The sequence below is a fragment of the Anthonomus grandis genome, chromosome 1, assembly GCF_022605725.1.
Source record: "Anthonomus grandis grandis chromosome 1, icAntGran1.3, whole genome shotgun sequence".
NCBI classification, from domain to species: Eukaryota; Metazoa; Arthropoda; class Insecta; order Coleoptera; family Curculionidae; genus Anthonomus; species Anthonomus grandis.
Genome location: NC_065546.1, coordinates 42,679,646 through 42,692,352, shown reverse-complemented (window position 1 = coordinate 42,692,352; position 12,707 = coordinate 42,679,646).

Genomic DNA, 12,707 nt, shown 5'->3' with positions numbered 1-12,707 from the left:
CCTTTCCGAAAGATAGTTTTTTTAACTGTACCCATATGGTGTTCCCCCTAATTCTATAGTTTTGTAAGATTTGAACAAGTTTAACATGTGGGACCGTGTCGAAAGCCTTAGCTAAATCTAAAAATAATTCTTAACACATTTTGTTCAAATTTCAAATAATTTGTTACGGTAAACTGGGGCTATACATTGATAATTGCAGGATAACACACGTCTAAACTTTTAATTTGGCGAAATATGGCAATAGTGTTAATTTCTTGGCGCGTTTCAACATGCCAAATATATTTCAGTGCTCATCCGTAAACGAGAGTATTAACAACTTAGGGTGATTTGCCGAGATTTTCGCTATTCAAGGTAAGAAAGATTACTTTTAACATTTAAATAATTTTTTTAAAACCTTCAGAAATTTGTAGTACGGAGCATACTTCTTTTTTTATCATATATCTAAATTTTATTTAGCTAATTTCCAGTTTTTCAAATGCGATGTGGGGCAACTTTGATCATGATCACATCATTGTATATGGTTTTTGCTTTAAATTTCACTCGGTACGGTAAAATTGCTTAAGTAAGACCTCCTAAGCGACAATGATAATTTATTTAAATATGTTGAGGCGTTTTTACTGTTCGTTAGGTGTGAATTAAACAATTTTATTGCACAAAAATAGTCAACTAATTTATTTACAGACTTACACGACTAAACACGATCATTTACGACTACCAGAAATATCTATTTTCACCGTATTCATTTACTACTATTTATGGCCAATTTAAATATCGCGCCAATATTTCGAGCCAAACTTCGACTGACCTGTCAACTGACTCCCAGGGGCGACGCGGCTCCTTATATACTCGGCTGACCATGATTCCGGAAGATTCGTTGACCTTCCACGCGTCTCCAGAGACGTCGTACGGTGTGCTACTTGTCAGCTATCAGCTGCTATTCTCGGCGTTCTAGTATCGTTACACTACTCCCTCCCTAAGCTCATTTCGTCCCGAAATGATTCCAAAGATGATGGATGTTGATATCGATAGAAGGTTCCTCTCTTGCAACTAGACCGCCTGTAGAAATAACAATCAACGCTATGGACCTTCTAACATGCTCTGAATCAGCTTTCAATCCATTGCAAGTTATCAAGTGCGCATGCGCGTTTAGGAATTGCTAGGCTTCTCAAATTTTCGCCAAAAAACTACTCTTTTAGAGAACACAAAGCGACCCAAATATCCCTATAGGTTCGCTTCTGATGTGACGCATCTTTGGTAAGTAGGTAGAAGATCTTTCTACCAGTTTCTTCATCGATTATCATGAGTGCTTGTCTGACTCTGGAATTAAAGCGATGCAGCAATTGAATTTTTCCGAGCTTTCTATGGAAAACCTCAACTATTTCTCCGAGATTTGTAAATCTTAGACACACAAAGTGCCAGAGCATACCTAGCTGGAGTAACAAACAGTTCTTACTGCACTTCACAGGTCACGCCATACCGACTCTTTCGGTCACTGGAATGATGGGCCATAATTTCATCAATGTCAAATTCGACTTGGATTTGTCCCAGCTCAGCGTCTTCATAGTTTCCGTACGAGCCGAATGTCGAAAGCTTTAACTACCTTTTTTTTTTGTTAAAAATTATCAAAATATACAAAAATATTGATATTTAAAAGTGTGTCGTTAAAACGTAGCGATAAGGGTTCGTGCCAAGTGTAGAATAGGCTAATGAATGAAAAGATGCAACAACAGTACTCTTTAGATAACGACGCTGAGGTGACGTGCCGGAAAGCGGCCACGGCCAATTTATCCCCCGGGAAAGTCTCACGGGATTTTCTTTCTTTTCTGGGCAGAGAGGGGGGTGGAAAATCGCGTCTAATGGCCCCGCGTACATCCGGGGCGATATTTTTTCCTCAAACTATTTATTTTTCTTTTGTGTAAAATTTTTTTGATGATGCACCATTTAGGTGGAAAATCCACAAGAAAAATTCGGCCCCTTTATTTAACCTTAAAATTATTTGTCGATTTACTCATTCGACAAAAGATCCCACCACGGCCGGGGCGCAATTTGTAAAACTGCGAAAAGAAAATGGGACGACCGACTCCTTTTAGCGACGGGGCGGTGGGGGTCTGTTGTGGCTCAAATCATTGTAGTTCAAATTGGTGCAATTTGGGAGTCAAGGGTGCAGACACAACCACCTGACTGTGAAGAACCCTTCATCACCCTCCCTCTCTCTTCCCCCTTTTTACCCCCACTATCACTCAACGGTCCCGGAATTTATCCCGCGACGGCAATTTACCAGAAGGACTCCGGGGAAAATTGGAGTGTAAAAGCTCTCGGTTATCTTGACGCTTCGAATCAATAAGATCAATTAACTTTTGTGTTTTTTGGGCTTCTTACTTCGGTTTGATTTTTCCCCTTGTAGGAAGGACGGTTATGTAATTAATGGTTACGAACAATTCCATTCGTTTTATTATAAAAATTGCCTCTCAATTCGAATTAATAAAGTGTTTTGTGAATGAATCGCATTATGAATGAAATAAATGTTCGAACCGCAAGCAATATTTTCCTTGAGTCATACAATAATATAATGTTAGATTGTACAAAAACTTGATTTAGTTATAAAAAAAAAAATAAAAAAGTGGTTATCAAATGAAATTAATACATCTATCAAAACTAGAGACCAAATAAGTAATAATAATAATAATAATAATAATAATAATAATAATAATAATAATAATAATAATAATAATAAAATGACCGATATAAGTTATATTGGGACCGCAGTGTACTTACCGATCAACATGTAAGGCATAATAGACCAGATCTTATTTTAATAGATAAAATTTCCAGGAAAACAACTCTAATTGACGTAGCCATACCGAACAACAATAATCTGCAAGAGAAACACACTGAGAAAATCGCCAAATACAGAGATCTAGAAATTCAAACCGGAAGGCAATGGAGAATGGATAATGTTCAGACCATCCCAATTGTTATATCGACAACGGGTGTAATACCGAAAAGTCTACTTGAATACCTTAAACAACTAGGAACAGGCGAACATCTTTATAAGCACATGCAAAAGGCAGTACTACTGGCAACTGCTCGCAGCACCCGGAAATTTCTAGGGGATAACTCTACATTTCAGGTCACTTAAGGACACCGAAAAGGCCCCCACAGACCACAGAGCTTAATCCTTTTGATATCGCAGGTATCTGGGATAAGTAAATGATTTCCCCCCCCTTAGAGGAAGTGCGAGCCTTAACTGGCTGTAAATAATAATAATAATAATAATAATAATAATAATAATAATAATAATAATAATAATAATAATAATAATAATAATAATAATAATAATAATATTGTGCTGTATTCCGGAAGATATTACAATTACAGAAAACTCACAAATTACTCTTCAAAATAAAACAAAAATACATATGTACATACAATGTGTTAACAGCAAACAAAAATTAAAATTTTAGCTTTTGCTAAGAGCGTCAAGATTCTAGGTTTAACTATTGATTCTTCTTTAAGATTCCAAGGACATATTAGTGATTTCGTATGCGTTTGCTCTACGCTAACAAACATATTTTAAATTTTAAGAGAAGAAAAAAACTCTCAGTATCGTTAGTGTTATCCATTTTAAATTACTGTTTTATCGTTTATTGTCCTTGTCTTGATAAAATAACCCAGCAGAAACTGCAACGTGTACAAAATACGTTTTGTCGATTTGTGCGTAATTTAAGACAATTTGATCATGTGTCCATATACATCTATCTATTGCAGTGGTTAAAAATGTCATTTCTTTTTAGGTTTTATTTTCTTACATTTATTTATCGGCTCTATAAAAACCAAAAGCCAAAATATCTGTTAGAGAAATTAATTCCAAGAAATGCGATTCATGATAGAGATATAAGACATAAGACTCTGACATTGCCACACCATAGCACAGCTCTTTTCTCACGTAGTTATACTTACATTACCGTAATAATTTATAATCGATTTAGACCTAATTTTTTAATTCCAATATCTCGTTTTAAAAATGATTATAAAACTTTGTTCTTGGAGGAACAATTGCACAATTAGTTTTTTGTTGTCTGCGGATTTACAAATGTATTTAATTATTTTTTTTCTGTTAATTTGTTCTTTGGTTAATTTTTATATTATTATTACTACTTGTTTGTCAAAACATTTGTAATTATTATTATTAGCGTTAAGGGATAAAAGTATAGCTTTAGCTAATCTTCGCCTTTTTAGGCAAATGTAATGTAATGTGCATTTGATACCAAATAAAGACATATTTATTTTATTTATTTATTTAAAATAACCATACAAATATAACACAAGAAGTCCATTAAAAGATTCATAACACTAAGCATCAAATAGAACAGGATGCTGGAATACAGCACACATAAATAACATAACTAATACTTAATTTAAGCAGCAATGGGCAAGGTCAAATGTTGTCTTAGGCAGCAATATTTTTTTAGTTTTCTTTTAAATGATTTCAGGCCAAGAATATTTCTTATGGAGGGAGGAACATGGTTATAGATTTTTTGTCAAAAATAAATCAATGAATGCCTGCTAAGAAAAGTAGTGGGTATAGGGAGGAGAAAGTCATTCAACTGACGGGTAACATGTGGGATTTTTCTAGAAGACCGAACACACTTGTGAATCAGTACCGATGTTTCCAAGCTAAATAATGAATAGAGTATTAGGATCCTTTCCGAAATAAACATGAAGGTTTCGAGTTTTACATGAAGCTCTTAAATCAATAATAATCAGGAACAGAGATGCCTAACTGCCTTCTTTTATAATAAAAATATTATATTCAATAGACCCTTGCCAGCCAAGACAACTTCGATGTTAGGTGATAATACCCAAGAATCTACAACTCTCTTTAATCTGTAGAAGGGTCTGCTCATCAAACGTAAGATTCCTCTCGTCACACTTACCTCACACAGACCTAAAACAAAAGATTTTTTGGCATTGAACATAAATCTGTTTGAAGCACACCATTTCTAATATATGCAGGACCTCTATGATGCCAAGAAATGGTGGTATCATCTGCAAATAAAACCAACTGGCGGCAAAGTGACAGAAAATTTAAGTCGTTAATGTAAAGTAGGAATAAAAGAGGCTCCAACACTCTGATCCTTGTGGGACACCAGATTTAAGTGTTCTCCATCCATCCACCAACTGCAAGTGTCTGAGTGCGATAAATCAGATAAGACCTGAGCCACTGCAGGGCAACACCTCTAAACCCGTATTTGTCAAACTTAGACAACAGCATCCCATAATCCACACAATCAAACACAAGATCACATAACACTGCAGCTGTCGACACCCTAGCATTCGAATAATATATGATTCTGAAACAAAAAAGTCAGAATTCTCATCTTCGTCAGTATCTTCAATACTTTAAAAAGTATGGATAGAATCGAGATTGAACGATAGTTGCAAACCTGATTCAAATCACCGCCCTTATGCAGAGGAATGCCCCCTTAAGACATACAGGAAATCTGCCAGTATGCTAGGAGGAAGCATTCTGCGGTAAAGACAAAAGTAACTTCACAGAAATACCATCAGATCCCGAAGATTTGTTGTTTTATTAGCTCATAACCGCCTTCAGAACTTCAGTGTTGTTTGTAGGAAGGAAAAAACTGAAACCTGCTGAAGGTATGTAACTTGATCCCTGCTATCAGAATCAACCTCCAACAGCTCTTTAACCATATCACAAAAATAGTCATTCAACTCATTTACTTCCAACTCTGGTGGAATGCTTACTTGAGGAATACAACCGACTCTGATAGTAATTTCTTTTAGCAACCCTCACTACTTTTCTGTAAAGCCTCCTATAGCTGGTACAATATGAAACCAGAAATTCGTTTTTATAAGGCGACACAATTTAGTCAGGAACCTAAAATTGAGGGCAAATGGTCTAGATAAATGGATCCGGCGCAGCATTGATCCATCCCAAGAAATTGATATCGTTATTTGTGCAAACTAATCAAAGTTAGCCTTACTAAATATTCTTGCCGGATATCTATTTAAGGATGCAATACTACATGGAAAATCGTCCTGAACAACTTCATGATCAGAAATACCAGACGATAAGACAGAACATATTAGATCGTTTACGTTAGTGCAGAAGTAATCTATGATAGTAGCCTAGGAGGATGTAATACGTGTGGGAGCATGGACATGCATCTTAAGACCGTACGATTGAATTATGCTGATTAGTAAAGTTCGTTGGGGTGACAAAAAATCATTTTAATGTCAATTATATTAAAATCACCACCTAGTATGACTTTAAAGTGGAATGAAAGTTCGGATAAAAGAGAATCAAACCTTTCCAAGAATACTGCCACATCCCCACTGGGAGGCTTGGAGATACAAATAATGTATAAGTTAAGATATTTACAGAAGATACACTGAGAACTCAAACACTCTTTCCAAAAGAAGACTGTCGGATTTATCTGTCCTATTGCAGGAGGATCGAAGAGTCTCTCTAAGTAAAATAGCAGTACCCACATGTATCGAATTTTGCTTGCAAAAAATTGAAATTGGAAAATAGCAACCAATTTCAATTTAATTGGAAAATCAGTAACCGCATTAACTTGGTCTCATCCAATGCTCGGTCAATAAAACAGTGTCAGGAGGATCAGAATTGATAAGCAGAAGATGAATTTCGTTCGTCTTATTCCTCAAAGATTGGATACTTAATAGAATAGCACACAGAAAAGCTTCACCTCCGCAGGCACATCTACAAAAAAGAGTTGGTATTGCTGTCCGTTAACAAAATAATTTCATTTATCAAGTATTCCATTTGCCCAAAAATTTTACCAGTTCATCATCAATAGATTTTATATTTGAAATCAGGTACTATCGATGTACTTCGCATTTCATATAGACATACCCATACAGACCAAATCGCTCCTGAGATATAAATAAATCACTGAGTCCAAGTGCGTGAGTGAAGAAGTTTTTTCATATATAAATTATACGCATACATACTGTTTGCGCTTGTATGTTGCAGCTATACTATACCAAGATCTAACAATCAACAAATTTGAAATTTTTAAATGAACAAATTTGGTGCTCTAGACATTTATTGACTAAAACGTCTTTGTGAACCATTATACAGTCCATATTCAGAATCACAAAATCATCAGAGCATAAGGTCTTGCTAAGAGATAATTCCTTCTGTGCTAGGTGCTCAAATGAAGCGGTATGATAAAACTATTGACAATTTATATCCTATTTGCTCATTGACTGACTCTTTCAAGAGCCACAGGACATTTTTCACATCTGATACACTAGGTATTACTAAAATTTGTCGATATAATAGTTTATTGAACAATTTATGCACATTACACTGGTAATTGGTTCATGCAACTGGAAACTGGTGCTTTGCAGTCGCTTTTAGGCTTAAGTGGACAGGTTGCACCGCATAAGTGAATGAGAAATGTTTTAAAAGAATTTTCGGAACAATTAGGATTAAAATATAAAAAATATCGAAATCAAATGAATGTTGATTTCGATATGTTTATATTATATAGGAATAATATAAAAGCCCTCTACAAAATAATATGTAAAAGATGCCCTATATGAGATTGAGAAACATACTACTTGAATAAACATAAAAAATATATGATATAAATCGTATGACATGGCTAATTTCTGCAATAATCATTATACAGGGTGTTTTAAATTCGACCCTCAACATGGGGTTCTCGGAAGAGATAGGAAGATAGTTAAATGAATGCAAGGTTAACAATTTTTGAGCTTAACAATATGCCGTTTAAAAAATTAAAAATTCCGAATGGTACCGAAAAAATTCGGTTTTATTTTTCTATGAGCTTCTTGCTCTTTTGCATTGCCATTTTTTTCGATAGTGTTTTTATATTTTGAATACGACGTTTCGTCTTTTGCCAACTACTTTGCATTTCAGGGTCATCCTAATCTTATACCGGCCTGCATTGAAAATTAACCCTCTTCGGTTAAAAATAACCCATAATGTTCCCGCCAACCTATTTAAATTTAAACATCCGGCCAATCGCAATATGCCGTACTATAACTTCAAAACCGGTTTGGTTAAGCGTTTAAGCCAAAATAAGGCAATTTTAACCTATTTATTTAATCTAGTTTGTTAACCAAAGAAATAAAATAATGTCTTAAGAATATACCGGTCCCAGGCGAAAGTTATCGCTCGTCAGTTGAAAATAACCCAAAGGACGACTGTTAACAACGTTATCTTATATCTTACAGAAGACGTTTAATTGCCTTCTGAATAGGCTTGAATATCTGGAGCTAATTCGGTTTACTGATCCATATAGACTAACTAATCCGGTGTCTTCTTTGTATCATACCGCCTTGTTAATTGCGTTTCCTAGTTAAGCAAGTGAACTTTAACTTTCGGACAAGTATGAAGCAACTTAAATTTTTAATCGAGTTTAAATTAATAACGTTATAGTTGAACGTTATAGTTTAAATTAATAACGTTAACTGAGGGCCATTTGTATTAGTGGTTAAGTCAAAGATTTCTTATTTTTTTGGCTGTCAAGGTGGTTTCCTTAAGGCAATTAAGGGCGAAACCTCCATCAATTAAATAAGTAAGAGTTCGTCTCGGCGTTTCTCCGGCTGGCCTTTAGTGGTTTTCCTTGTTAAAGTGCGATTTGATATCATCCAGTTGTACAGCCACTCGGTCATGTTCCCCATTCTGACGCATATATGTGTGTGTGTGTGTGTAATTCAGTTCACGTGCCACCCCTTTATTATCATCTGATGGGGTGTTACCCAAATATATCAGAATTACATACAGTTTCTAGATAAGTGAGAATTTTTTATGAAATCTTTTATACGGGATTTTAGAATCCGAGATAAATTCATCAGAAGCGCAACTTTATTTTAAATTGTGTTGGCTAAGGTGACAATCAACAGTGACAGCAAGCATCACAATAAAGTGACAGTAATGACGTTTAATTTAGCCACTATCCTACCCTAATTATACGTCAAAGTAAGAGAATTTGATTTCGCATTAATCAAAGCATCGTCTTCAGGGTTGCCAGTCTATTACAATTGTAATAGATCTATTACTTTTTCAAAACTTTTATTACCTTGTTACCTTTTGCTAAAATCTATTACCTATTACCTTTTAAAAAGAAAATAAAAGCGGTCTACCTACATAATGAATTGAGTTCATATTTCGACTCCTGATTATTTGAAATTCTCACGCGAGGCAAAACTGAATGGTGGTACACTTCATAATAGGCGTCTTTTTCTTCGCGCATGATGGTTTAATATTTCCGTTTCATATCGGCATCCGTTAAACTGTCAAAATTTATTTATTTTTTAAACTAAATATAGATTCGAGCCCAGAATATGCCTAACCCAACAATCACAACTTTTTTGAAAATTTATTACCTTTTTTTCAAATCTGTTACCTTTTCATTGGACATTCTATTACCCCTTGCAAAATCAAACTGGCAACACTGATCGTCTTGTTCTCATCACCTTCATCAGAAGAACACGAAGGGTATAAGCGTTGATTGAATATTATCCATATTGAATATTATCCCATTGAATTTTTTCCCATATTATCAATCAACGGTATAAGTAACAGGATTCGAAAAGAACTAAGGGAATGAGAGCATTTCGAAAACTAGGAAAAAGTGACTTTTAAAACCATCAAATCAAATAATTTTATTAATGCCAGCAAAGTTGTCAACAATTATTGCCAAACTTACACTACATAAAAAACACATTAAAATGAAAACACAGTGAAATACATACTAATCAATAATACATAGTCACAAAAATTACAAAATAAATGCAATATATAGGTACCAATATCACAGAGAGAATGTGAAGTTTAGAAAATCATCAGTTGAATAGAAAACATTTGAAATTAAAATTTGTTTTACTTTGTTTTTAAAACCTGCATAGTTTAAATCCCTATAGCCGATTGTATACAACTTAACAGCCAGAAACCCACTCTGACACCTTGTCGCGCGCTGATATATTGGAACTAGCCTGTTTATGTTTCTATGCCAGCAGATGTGTGTATACAGGGTGTCATTGAAATGGTGTAAAAAAATTCGGGGGGTGATAGTACTCCTAAAAATTTTAAAAAAAGTTCCTATAACTATAGGGCGGAAAATGCATATTAAGGGAGTTAGGGGCACTGAAAGGGTAAATTTAAAAAACGGTTTTTTGAAATTGTAGGCTTAAAACACGAGATAAAATTTCGAAAAAAAATCCTCTGCCATAAATTTTGACCCAAAATCAAATGGTGATACTGAAAAATAATTTGGAAAATCGGAAAGGGTAGTTTTTGCAAGGGTAGGGGGTTAATTCGTGAATAATTTTTTTTAGGTTATTTTTTTCGCAACGTGGGTTCATTTTTTAAAAACTACATACTTTTTCCTACAAAAAAGGTACTCTTGTTGCACATCGCCCAGAACGATGGTTTTCGAGAAAATTGAAGGCAAAATGTTTGCTCTGATGGGTTGCTAACTGGTTAAACAACATAAACCTATGAAAGTTATGGGGTTTTAAAAGTAAACACGTAGTTATTAAATAATTAATTGAAAAATCTAAATTTTATGATTTTTAAAACATCTTATTGCTTTAAAAAACGAAATAAACCAATTACCAAAATTCCTTATTAAAATAATGCATTTCTTAATTCATTCATAGTAAATGTTCAAAGTGACCACCATTCATTTCAATGCAGACATCTGCTCTTCTTCTCCATGATCTGCGTACCCTGTGGAATATCCCTGGGGTTGTACGAATTTGATTGGAACAGTCGATAATGCGTTGACGTAGTTGCTCTTCAGTATTAATCGGCACTGAGTAAACCAAAGTTTTCAAGTGGCCCCAGAAGTAGAAATCTAATGGATTAAGCTCTGGTGATCAAAGTCACAATTTGGAATAATTTACGTGTAAACTTGTCAACTCGCGCACGTTGAGTTTGAGAATAGGGGATTGGGTCCGCGTATTGAATATTTGGTACTCGCGGTGTAAACTAGGCTAATGAATCAAATAAGTATGCATTTAATAAGGAATTTTGGTAATTGGTTTATTTCGTTTTTTTAAAGCAATACGATGTTTTAAAAATCATGAAATTTAGATTTTTCAATTAATTATTTAATAACTACTTGTTTACTTTTGAAACCCCATAACTTTCATAAGTTTATGTTGTTTAACCAGTTAGCAGCCCATCAGAGCAAACTTTTTGCCTTCAATTTTCTCGAAAACCATCGTTCTGGGGGATGTGCAACAAGAGTACCTTTTTTGTAGGAAAAGGTATGTAGTTTTTAAAAAATGAACCCACGTTGCGAAGAAAATAACCTAAAAAAAGTTATTCACGAATTAACCCCCTACCCTTGCAAAAACTACCCTTTCCGATTTTCCAAATTATTTTTCAGTATCACCATTTGATTTTGGGTCAAAATTTATGGCAGAGGATTTTTTTTCGAAATTTTATCTCGTTTTTTAAGCCTACAATTTCAAAAAACCGTTTTTTAAATTTACCCTTTCAGTGCTCCTAACTCCCTTAATATGCATTTTCCGTTCTATAGTTATAGGAACTTTTTTTTAAATTTTTAGGAGTACTATCACCCCCCGAATTTTTTTACACCATTTCAATGACACCCTGTATAGCAGATGCAACTATGCATATCTTGATTCCTGTGCACCCATAAGAGGTTCTCCAGAACACATACTGATATTAAGGTAAGTATACCCTTATCCCATATCTTAACCCTCCCAGAATCCTAACTGCCTTTCTCTGTAGAGATAAAATATTTTTAGTTTGTGGGACATGACCCCATGCCAGGATTGTATATGTGGCTATAGGAGGAAAGTTGCCAAAATAGGCCGTTCTTAAAGCTGTTTAAGATAAACGCCTAGCTAGATAACTAAGGGCATATATAGACCCTCTCAGCTTTCCAGCAACATATTTCAATGCAAGAATGCCACTGAAGAAGAGGATCAAGAGAGACTCCCAGAAACTGAACAGTTACGTCCGCTGATACGTCAGCCGGTCTTAGGGTAAAAATTACTTTATTTGTCTTGTTTGCGTTGAGGTGCAGATTCATACTAAACAACTACAGGATTTCCTTCTGCAAAATCTTCATTTTCTTCTCTACAGCTTCAAAATGGGAATCCTCGGCACATGCAACCGTCCTGTCATCAGTAAAAAGGGTGAAACATATAAATTAAACCGTCTGCAAAAGGAAAAATTGAAACACTTTCTCCAACAAAAAATTATCAAACTTATCAATTTTACAGAAAAAAGTTGTTCAAATCAAATCAATTTTATAGAATGAAGTGTTGACGACAAAAACTGACATAGTAACATGATTGGATATTAAAAAACATTCATTAGGTTTTAATTAGTGCTCAGTTAATAATACAATATCAAAAAAATCACATTAATCAAGTAGGTAATAGATGAAGCTCCCATCTTATTTCTTTGGGACTGTATATTTAGAATAAAACTGCTGAAACTCTTTGAATGGTTATTTTCAATGTTATTAATAGATGAATGAACTTAAACTTCTGTGAATTTTTCTACAAAAAACCATTCTGATACTCATAGATAAAATTGACTGTAATAACATAGTCAGTCTTATCTATGAGTTCAGTTGAATAATTTTATTGTATCGTATCGAAATCACTTGACGAAAAATTAATGTTATAAAATATCTGAATAT